Below are 11,940 nucleotides of genomic sequence, written 5' to 3'. Positions count from 1 at the left end.
CCTCTGGCTTTATCGGGATCTTATATATTATTTATGTGGGCACCATTACCATGCTGAGAACTCCCGGTTCTCACCCTATACATATACTGTTGTTTTCAGATGCAGGACGCGAGGCACCACACTAAGCATTCTAGAGACTCTGTGGAAGCGAAGAACTCTTGGGAGTTAGTGTTGTAATTTGTTTATGTTTATATATGTATATAGATTTTCCACCTTGTATATGTTGTGTTTGTCCCTCTTAGAGGTTCACTGGGAGAAACAGGTTGTCGATTTTCTGTTTTTGGGAATATATATATAACAAGTACACCATAACTAACAAAAGTCTTGATTCAATAAAATTCAACGACAAAAGAAATTAAAATACGACAATTAAAGAAGTTTAAAGGTTCAATAGTCAACACAACAAAAATAAAAACAAATTTCTAGCAACAGATAGCCACGTCTTGGTGTCCTCCCCAACAAAACAATGAAACTTCTTTAAGCAAACCTACCTGAAATGAAAAGACAGTTACATAATAAAAACAATAATAATTGAAAAAAGCACTTGATCATGTCACAGGTGAATCTTCACCATCATCTCTTAGGATCCATTCTAGGGACTACCTTATCAAACAATGTTAAAATTCTACCATTGACATGTCTAATACTCCAATCAGAAAGGGTCTACACACATAGACCACTACAACCTTTTTTTAAAGTGAACTTGATTTTATGATTAATTTGAAGAATTATTTCAAAAACAAGATTATAACATTAACCATTTTACTTGTCAACCTAAAATTTACTTAACAGACTTACGATCAAGATCTATGGAAAGCACATTCGAAACTATGCTGTTAGATTGAGATAAGTTTAAGTAAATAGTTACCATGAATGGCAAGATCTATAGAAAGCACATTCGATGCAAGACCACCATGAATAGTTCCAGGCTCAGATGCCAAGGGGTTTGTTGCTCCAATCAACTTTCGGCCAGTTGCAACAACACCTTTACCTTTTCAGACCATGGCAACAATAGAACCAGAGATAATATATTAGACCAATCCATTAAAGAAAGGCTTTGTAATTACTAGCAATTTTTGGAGTTTCTAAGCTAAATTGTTAGCACATATGTTAAGTAGTAACAAAAAAAAAAGAAGTTACCTTTCAAGTAAAATCCCTTCTTCTCAAATTTGCTAATAATCTCCCCAACCTGAAACAGAAAGTAGTTTTTTTTTTCAAATATTATAAGGGGAAAAAAGAACAACATTGACCTATTTTTCAAAATAGCTACCTTCATCAACCTAATTGCTAACAATTTCAAAGAATCAGTAATGAACAAATAATTAAAAAATCAGTAATGAACAATAAACAACAACCAACAATCAACAATGAACAATGAATAACAATCAACCATGAACGATGAACAACAATAGTAATTACTAGCAATTTCAAAAAATAACAACAAAATAATGAACAACAATCAGCAATGAACAATAATCAACAATCAAACAACAAATATATAGAACAATGAAACTGAAATTATTGATTTATTGATTAACAAGTTAACAACAACCAGCAGCAATCCATCAATGATTATTGATTTATTGAACAGAAATTAGTCAAATTACTTAAATACATACCTGACTCAGAGGCTCGGGCTCCATATCTCAGTTGAATCGGCGGCTGGGTGGCTCGGTGGTTGGTTCTGTGCTGTCCTGTATTATGGGTTAAGTTAAAACGCTGCTGGCTGGTGCTATGCTGGGTGGCTCGGTGGGAAGAAGGCTTCGGTGGTCGGCGGCTTGGCGCTGCTAGGAAGAATGTTGCTGGGTCAGTGCTCATTGGCGTTACTGGAAAGAACGCTGTTGGGTCGGTGCTCGCTGGGAGGAAGGCTTCGGTGTTGGTGGTAGTGGGAATTGGGAAGAATAAAAGGCTTCGAGAAGAGCCTGAGAGCAGCATAGAACGAGACTGAGAGAAGAGAGGGAGAGAAGCTAGGTTTACGTTTGGGGGTGAGGGCGTTAGGTGACTTAGGTCACGAGTGAGGACTGAGGACACAGGAGTCACGTTTGGGGTCTTTTGGGNNCCACAATAAAAACAACAAAATTTATTTTTATTTTTTTTATTTTCGGTTTTTGGTTTGTTCGGTTTTTGGTTTATTCGGTTTGATTGATCGGTTTAGATCGGTCCAAATCGGTTTTGAATACCCCTAGTATGTATATTCTTCGGCAGGCCTTAGCTTCCCAGGTCAAGTCTGGGGCTTGATATCCGTATCTTTTGAAATTCTGTTCTATATATATGTATAAGCTTATCCTTTCTCTCAATCTTTATATCCGTATAACGTTATCCATACGAGTGTGACGTGGGTTTCTATTACGTTTTTGCTTAGCTCTTTTTTCAAGTCTCCTAGTTACAATTTCCTTCAATTATATATATATATATATATATATGCTCCTAGTTTATTATATTCTTTCTACTATTATATATATGTATTTACTTTTAGAGGTCGTAGTGCCTTGCCACTTCTGATTTACGTCATAGGTGTAAAGCTCTGTGTGATAGGGTGTTACAGATATCACCCGACTGACACCACGGCAAACGCCATAATTGTAGCGTTTCCCGGGAGCACAAATGCCGGTGCAACGACGACAAATGCACCGAAGAGATTCTAAATGAGGATGGAGTGAACTTGTGATAATGGGAGCCACCCCGTTCACTGAGAGAATCCTCAACACCAAACTATCGAAAGGGTTCGACAAGCCGACCGACATGAAGTACGATGGGATAAAGGACCCACAAGAGCACCTCACGGCCTTCGAGGGTAGGATGAACTTAGAAGGAGCTTCCGACCCAGTTTGATATCGAGCTTTTCCGGTAACCATAGCCGACTGTCAGGCCTTTTCGATAACCCTAGTCGGCCCCACAATTAAGTTGTTCAATGCCCTCCCAAACAGCTCGATAGCCAGTTTTGACGACGTCTCCAAAAAATTCATGGCGCAATTCACCACCAGGATCACAAAGGCAAAGCATCCGATTAGTCTGCTCGGAGTCACGCAATGACAAGACAAACCCATAAGGAAATACCTCAACAAGTTCAACGACGAGTGCCTAACGGTCGACGGGATCACGAACTCTGTGGCTAGTCTTTGCCTGACCAATGGGCTCATGAATGAAGATTTCCGTAAGCACCTCACTACTAAACCAGTTTGGACTATGCATGAAATCTAGAACATTGCAAGGGAGTACATAAATGATGAAGAGATAAGACAAGTCGTGACTGCGAATTAATGGCTGCACGGCAACACGACACCTCGAGGTAACCCACCGCCCAAAGATAACCCAAGGGGTACTTCAAATCCACCGTCCCCAACCGGCTGCTTAGGGTGGGGAAGTTCACGAACTACATCCCTACCGACCTCAATCACAGAGATTTATCACCCTATAGCAGAGCGAGGTATCTTCCTGAAAGCCCTACAGTTGAAAGAACGGAACAAAAGCCTATACTACGACTATCACAGAAGATACAAACACAAGACTCAAGACTGCTTCGACCTAAAAGACGCCCTTGATAACGAGAAAATTGTCGTGTCGGTATAGAATTTCACACAAAATGAATTCTCGTTGCAAGTATAGTTCTACACCAACAAACAATCCTCCCAATAAAAAATTTTGGTTGTCACAAGTAACAAACCCCAAATAAGAATTAACCGAAGTATTTAAACTCCGGGTCGTCTCACGAAGATTGCAATGAAGTGGTCAATTATTGGCTATGAGAATGCAAGGGGCGTTTGATTAATAAGAGGGCAAGAAATTAAATGAGCAAGAATTTAAATGACAAAACGCGTAAATCAAGCAAGTAATTAAAGGAAGCAAGATAAAGGACTCTTGGCTAAGACTTAGGTAATTGAGATCACTATCCTTGTCAACAATTCAATTATTGATAATTATGAGGAACCGAGCTCATTAGGTCTACTCACTAAAGCCTTAAGTACGTAATGTCTACTCCTAGGCTTGGAGTACGTCAAATGGCTTGATCAACATCAATCCATAAGTCCCAACCTAGCTAATAATTAACTTAGTAGTAGGCTAGAGTAAATGGTTATCAAATTGATCTCCAAGGGTTCTAGAATTACCAATTCAATGAAGCCCAAGGACTCAAGATCACTCAATCCCCTTAGCCTAGGCCAAGGGTCAAGAGAACTACTCAAAAACTATAGGAAGCATTATATCAAACACCTAATGTGCAAAAAAAATAAACATCACAAAATGCTAAAATTAAGGAAACCCATAACTATCATAAGCGAGAAATCAATAATAGCAAGCAAGATCAACATAAAAGAAACATAGAAACATGAAATTGCATCAAAAGAAAATTAGATCTAACAATGTTCATCAACATACAAGAGAGCAAAATGAGAAATTAACATTGCAACTAAGGAAATCAAGACGTAGAATTGAGAAATTGTAAAAGAAACAAGATGAAATCAAGTAATTAATTCAAGATCCTAGACAATTTAACCTAATCCTAACCTAATTCTAGAGAGAAGAGGGAGCTTCTCTCTCTAGAAAACTAACTAAAGGTTCATGTTGACTAACTAATTGCTCCCCCTTTGCTTGGACTTCAATTCTACATGAAATACACTCAGAAACAAGTTGGATTTGGGCCTGGGCAGCTCAGAAATCGCCCCCAGTATTTTGACTTTAAGTGAGTCACGTGCTAGTATCGGCGCGTACGCGCCATGTGCGCGTGCGCGTCGATTGGCTATTTCTTCACCCGTGCATACGTGGCATGTACGCGTGCATGTCTCTTACGTGAAATTACTTCTGCGCGTGCGCGTTGATGAGCGGATAATTTATACCTTTTTTGGCATTGTTTTTACATAGTTTTTAGTATGTTTTAGTTACTTTTTATTATATTTTTATTAGTTTTTATTCAAAAATCACATTTCTGGACTTTACTAAGAGTTTGTGTATTTTTCTGTGATTTCAGGTATTTTCTGGCTGAAATTGAGGGACTTGAGCAAAAATCTGATTCAGAGGCTAAAAAAGGACTGCAGATGCTGTTGGATTCTGACCCTACTGCATTCGAAATGGATTTTCTTGAGCTACAGAAGCCCAATTGGTGCGCTCTCAATTGCGTTGAAAAGTAGACATCCTGGGCTTTCCAGAAATATATAATAGTTTATACTTTGCCCGATATTTGATGGCCCAAACTGGCGTTCAAAGTCAGCCTAAAACATCTTAGCGTAAAACCCCCAAACTGGCACCAGAATTGGAGTTAAACGCCCAAACTGGCACCAAAGCTGGCGTTTAACTCCAGGAACAGCCTATGCACGTGTAAAGCTCAATGCTTAGCCCAAGCACACACCGACATATGATTAGCCGTGCGGTGACAGCACATATGGATTTGTTTTCATCCGAGAGAATCATACAGCTTACAATGGAAGGAGGTAACGCATGGTTGGAAGAAGGCAGTAGGAAAGCAGAAGTTCAGAAGCAACAAAGCATCTTCAAACGCTTATCTGAAATTCCCACCAATGAATTACATAAGTATCTCTATTTTATTTTTTGTTTTATTTATATTTTAATTATCAAAACCTTATAACCATTTGAATCCGCCTGACTGAGATTTACAAGGATGACCATAGCTTGCTTCAAGCCGACAATCTCCGTGGGATCGACTCTTACTCACGTAAGGTTTATTACTTTGATGACCCAGTGCAATTGCTGGTCAGTTACACGGAATTGTGAAGAAGTCTTGAAATCACGTTCTCCCACACTAAGTTTTTGGCGCTATAGCCAGGTAATGAATAATCACAATTTTGCGTACCAAGTTTTTGGCGCCGTTGCCGGGGATTGTTCGAGTTTGGACAACTGACGGTTCATCTTGTTGCTCAGATTAGATAATTTTATTTTATTTTTATTCTCGAAAAAAATTCAAAAAAAAATATTTTATTTTGTTTTTCAGAATTTTTAAGAATGATTTCTAAAGTTTCATCATGATCTATTGAAGTCTGGCTGGTTGTCAAGCCATGTCTAAATTCTTTTGGATCGAGGCTTCCACTTATCATTGCAAGAGCTTTTTGATTCCCATCAATATGGCTGTTGTATGTAATGCTCTGCTAAAGCTTGGCTGGCCATTGGCCATGTCTAATCTTTTGGACCGAAGCTTTTACATAAAGCTTGGCTGGCTATTAAGCCATGTCTAAATTTTTGGACCGAAGCTTTAGACTAACATTGCATGATTCCTGGAATTCTTATTAAAAATTTTGTATCTTTTTATTTTCTTTTTCCAAATTAATTTTTGAAAAAAAAAATAAAATCATAAAAACTAAAAAAAATTTTGTGTTTCTTGTTTGAGTCTAGTGTCAAATTTTAAGTTTGGTGTAAATTCTATGTTCTAACTTTTCTTAAAAAAATTTTCAAAAATTCATGCATTGAGTTTTGTTCTTCATGATCTTCAAGTTGTTCTTGATGAATTTCTTTGTTTGATCTTTAAATTTTTCTTGTTTTGTGTCTTTTCTTGTTTTTCATATGCATTCTTGAACTATTAGTGTCTAAAGTTTAAAAATTTCTAAGTTTGGTGTCTTGCATGTTTCTCTTTTCTTAAAAACATTTTTCAAAAATATGTTCTTGATGTTCATCATGATCTTCAAAGTGTTCTTGGTGTTCATCTTGACATTCAAAGTGTTCTTGCATATTTTTCTTGTTTTGATTAATAATTTTTATGTTTTGCATCATTTAGTTGTTTTTCTCTCTCCTCATTAAAATTCAAAAAAAAAAAAATATATCTTTCCCTTATTCTTCTCATAACTTTCGAAATTTTGATTGATTTAGTCAAAAGGTTTTAAAATTTAATTTTTTCTTATGAGTCAAGTCAAAATTTCAAATTAAAAATTCTATCTTTTTCAAAACTTTTTCAAAAATCAAATCTTTTTCATTTTTTTTTCGAAAATTTTCAAAAATTAATTTTCAAAATCTTTTTCTTATTTTTATTTCATATTTTCGAATTAATGCTAACAATTAATGTTTAGATTAAAAAATTTTCAAGTTGCTACTTGCCTATTAAGAAAGGATCAATCTTTAAATTCTAAAATCATATCTCTTAGTTTTTTATTAGTCAAGTAATTAACTTTAATTTCAAAAATCAAATCTTTTTAATTTTCTTTTCAAATATTTTTCAAAATAAATTTCAATCATATCTTTTTCAAAACTTAATTTCAAAATCTTTTTCTAACTTCTTATCTTTTCAAAATTGATTTTTAAATCTTTTTCAATTAACTACTTAAATTTTTGTTTGATTTTAAAAGTTTTCTAGTTCAATCATATCTTTTTCAAAACAACCTAACTGCTTTTCTCTCTCCAATTTTCGAAAATCACTAACGAATTTTCAAAAATCTCTTTGTATTTAATTAATTCATTTAGTTTTCAAATCTTATTTTATTTCTTCTCTTAATTTTCGAATACTAACCGTTAATTAAAATAAAACAAAAATATTTTCCTTTTATTTTAATTTAAAATTCGAATTCTCTCTCTCTCATCTCTTTCTATTTATTTATTTGTTTACTAACACTTCTCTTGTTCTTATAATTCGAACCCTTCCTCCCTTTCTGTGTTCAAATTCTTCATCTTCTCTCTTCTTCATTCTACTCTTCTATTATTCTACTCACATAAAGGAATCTCTATACTGTGACATAGAGGATTCCTATTCTTCTCTGTTCTCTTCTTTTTCATATGAGCAGGAGCAAGGATAAGAACATTCTTATTGAAGCTGATCCGGAACCTGAAAGGACTCTAAAGAGGAAGCTAAGAGAAGCTAAGACACAAAACTCTGGAGAGGACCTGACATAACTTTTTGAAAAAGAAGAAGAGATGGCCGAACCCAACAACAATGGTGGAGATGCAAGGAAGATGCTTGGTGACTTTATTGCACCCTCTTCTGACTTCTGTGGAAGGAGCATCTCAATTCCTGCAATTGGAGCAAACAAATTTGAGCTTAAGCCTCAATTAGTTTCTTTGATGTAGCAGAATTGCAAGTTTCATGGACTTCCATTGGAAGATCCTCATCAGTTCTTAGCTGAATTCTTGCAAATCTGTGACACTGTTAAGACCAATGAGGTTAATCCTGAGGTCTACAGACTTATGCTTTTCCCGTTTGCTGTAAGAGACAGAGCTAGGACATGGTTGGACTCACAACCTAAAGATAACCTGAACTCTTGGAAAAAGTTGGTCAATGATTTCTTGGCCAAGTTCTTTTCACCTCAAAAGTTGAGCAAGCTTAGAGTGGAAGTCCAAACCTTCAGACAGAAGGAAGGTGAATCCCTATATAAAGCTTGGGAAAGATACAAGCAATTGATCAGAAGGTGTCCTTCTGACATGTTTTCAGAATGGAGCATCATATGTATATTCTATGATGGTCTGTCTGAATTGTCCAAGATGTCATTGGACCACTCTGCTGGAAGATCTCTTCATCTGAAGAAGACGCCTGCAGAAGCCCAAGAACTCATTGAAATGGTTGCAAATAACCAGTTCATGTACACTTCTGAAAGTAATCCTGTAAATAATGGGACAACTCAGAAGAAAGGAGTTCTTAAAATTGATACTCTGAATGAAATATTGGCTTAGAATAAAATATTAACTCAGCAAATCAATATGATTTCTCAGAGTCTGTCTGGAATGCAAGCTGCAACATGCAGTACTAAGGAAGCTTCCTCTGAAGAAGAAGCCTATGACCCTGAGAATCTGATAAACCATTTTATGATTTATATTGTGTTTAATTGAGTAGTTTTTATCAAGCCATTACCTACTTATTCATATGAATTGCATGATTTTATAATTCCTTCCTAGTTGAGTTCTATGGTTGAAAACTTGCTTCCTAGAAACTTTTAATTAGTACATTTTAACTCTCCTTTATACCATTCGATGCCGTGATTCGTGTGTTAAGTGTTTCAGGCTTCACAGGGCAGGAATGGCTCAGAGAATGGAGAGGAAGCTTGCAAAAATGGAATGAACACAAGAAACTAAGGAGATGACCAGCGAACACTGATGCGAGCGCATGGCTCACGCGAGCGCGTGAAATGAAGAAATCGCAGCGACGCAAACGTGTGCCTGACGCGTACGCATGGATTGGAGTCTGCACGAATGACGCGAACGCGTGGACGACGCGTACACGTGACAAGGAAAATCGCTAAATGACGCGAACGATTGGACGACGCGTACGCGTGACTTGCGTGATCTGCAGAAATAACAGAATGCTGGGGCAATTTTGGGCTGTGTTTTGACCCAGTTTTCGGCCCAGAAACACAGATTAAAGCTAGAGAACATGCAGAGACTCAATACGCATCCACACATATTCAGATACATTGATATTAGGATTACTTTTAGTTTTAGATCTGAATCTAGATTAGCTTTACATTGATAGTTTATGCTTTTGCTTTGGATTTTGGATGTTGAAGAGTCATTACCTCCGTTGAAGTTACTACTTTAGTTTGTTTCCTTATTCCTTTACTCTTTTTAGTTGATCATTGACCCTATTCAAATAAGTATGTTGCATTTTGAATTTATTAATATATAGAGTTACTCTTACTTTTAATTAATTTTAATTCTCTATTTTATTTTATTTAATTTATTATGTCTTCTTATATTTTTATGAGTATTAAATCCATGTCAATGGAGTAGATTTTCTACTTGACATGGGGGTTGGTTAAAAGGAGACACTTGAGTTGGAATGCTCAAGTGCTTAGTCAAATTGGATGTTGTTGGCTAATTCTGTATCTACTAACGCTAGACCTTCTCAAGGGAGAGGACTAGGATTTGCGGATAAGAGTTAGCTCAATTACTTGACTTTTCTTTATTTAGTAAGGGTTAACTAAGTGAAAACAACAACCTCTTTACACTACACTAGAGAAGATTCCAACAAGGATAGAACTTCCAATTAATCATTCCCCCAGTCAAGGCCTTTTAATATTAATAATAATTCTTAGTTTATTTCTTTAATTTATAGTTATTTTAAATTGCTCATTATCCAGCTCAAACTTTCTTTAAAATTAGTGATTAATAAATTAGCACCCTTTTCTGCAACTCGTTGGGAGACGACTTGGGACTCATACTCCCAGTATTTTTATTTCTAAAATTTGTGACAACTTTTCTAAATTGACAAGGCAGACCTTAGCTGATTAAGAACTATACTCACAACGTATTCTATACTGATCCAGTTGATTCACGTGCAGGTAACATGGTAGAACCTAGGAGGATTACTCTCCAGGAAGCTGGAGCCCCATATTTTACAATGCAACCGTATCAAGTGCGTCATCCAAATCTGGCTGCAGATTTTGAACTGAAAACTGCACTAATCAACTTGATGCCCGTGTTTCATGGCTTACCTGCTCAGGAGCCTATCAAGCACCTTAGGGATTTCCAGACAGCATGTTCTACTGTTAGGCGTCATGGTGCAGATAAAACTTCTATTCTGTTAACCGCCTTCCCGTTTTCTCTTGAGGGAAAGGCGAGGGAATGGTACTACGCTCAACCTGAAGCGACTGTTACTAACTGGGATACGCTCAGGAGAGAATTTTTGGAAAAATATTTTCCATCTGAAGTCACAGATAGACTGAGAAAAGAAATCTCCTGCATTGTTCAAGGTGACTCGGATACTCTCTATGAGTACTGGGAGCATTTTAAGAACCTTCTAGACGCATACCCCCATCACATGATTGACAGACTAGTGTTGATCAGCTACTTCACTCAAGGTATGAACCCAAGGATAAGACTACACTGAATGGTGCTAGTAATGGTTCTATGAAAAAGTACAAGACCGAAGATGAAGCCTGGCAACTGATCAGTGACTTAGCTGAGTCCACTAGGAATCACAGGCAAAGGTGCAGCCATTCAAAAGCTGTTGTAGATGTTTCCTATGGCATTGAAATTACTGCTCTTACCCAGAGTATATGTGAAATGACCAACCTACTGAAACAGATGCAGTTAAATCAACAACAAGCACAACAAGCTCAGCCTCTCCCACCACAACACAGCCAACAATTGGTTCCACAAAGAGTATGCGGGATCTGTACTGATTATAGTCATTATACTGACAAATGTCCGCAGCTCCAACAGGAAGACAATATTGTGGTAGCCACTCACAACTTCTAGGACCGTCCGAATCAAGGATACAATTAACAAGGTGAAAACTACAACCAAGGTGGCAAGTATAACCACGGATGGCAGGACAACTCCAACCAAGGTTGGAGAGATAATTCTAACCATAGTTGGAGGGACAACTATAACAGAAGAGACAAAGATAACAATGGAAACCAGAGGTGGAATAACAATAACAACAACAGACAGCAGAATCAGAACCAACCTTACAGAGCACCTCACCTAAGACAGTCCCAAGGACCCCAGCACAACCAACAACAAGTTCCTCAGATCACTTATTCCAATTTCTCATCAAATGACGAGATGCTCTGTTCTCTTGCACAAGGACAACAAGACATGAAGACGCAGCTGAACTCTACTTTAAATGGTCTGACAACCACTTTACAAGCTCTCGTCTCCCGGTTAGATTCATCACCTAATTCCACCAATCAACCTTCAAGCTCCAGTGAAATTCCTTCTCAACCCCTACCTAATCCCAAAGGTGGCATCAATGCCATCACTTTAAGGTCTGGAACCACATTTCAGGAGAGGAACCAGGAGGAGCCAAGCTCACCAGAACACGTCCCAGCTGAGGATGTGGTGGAAGTGGAAGATGCTGAAGAGGAAGAGGACATACAAAACATAGTTGAAGAAGAAGCAGCTCAACCACAGAATGAAACACCAAAGGATGCAGAGGCTACAAGTAACTTCCTTCCTATCCCATTCCCACAACTTGCAAGGAAGCCGAGAAAGCAGATGGAACTTGACCCCAAAATGGTAGAAATATTCAAAAAGGTTGAGGTAACTGTTTCCTTTTTTGATGTCATTCAGCAG

General features: G+C 37.2%; 1 long non-coding RNA gene across 1 annotated transcript; it reads right to left on the bottom strand.

Annotated features, from left to right (window-relative positions):
• LOC110270617 lies at nucleotides 1,059-11,552 on the bottom strand. The gene is made up of 3 exons (XR_002360256.1): nucleotides 11,543-11,552; nucleotides 2,709-2,712; nucleotides 1,059-1,189 (listed from the first exon to the last, which is right to left on the bottom strand). It is a non-coding gene; the product is annotated as an uncharacterized LOC110270617 (long non-coding RNA).

The sequence above is a fragment of the Arachis ipaensis genome, chromosome B04, assembly GCF_000816755.2.
Source record: "Arachis ipaensis cultivar K30076 chromosome B04, Araip1.1, whole genome shotgun sequence".
NCBI lineage: Eukaryota > Viridiplantae > Streptophyta > Magnoliopsida > Fabales > Fabaceae > Arachis > Arachis ipaensis.
The sequence above is the reverse complement of the archived record's forward strand: the minus strand, read 5'-3'. Positions and strand labels throughout refer to the sequence as shown.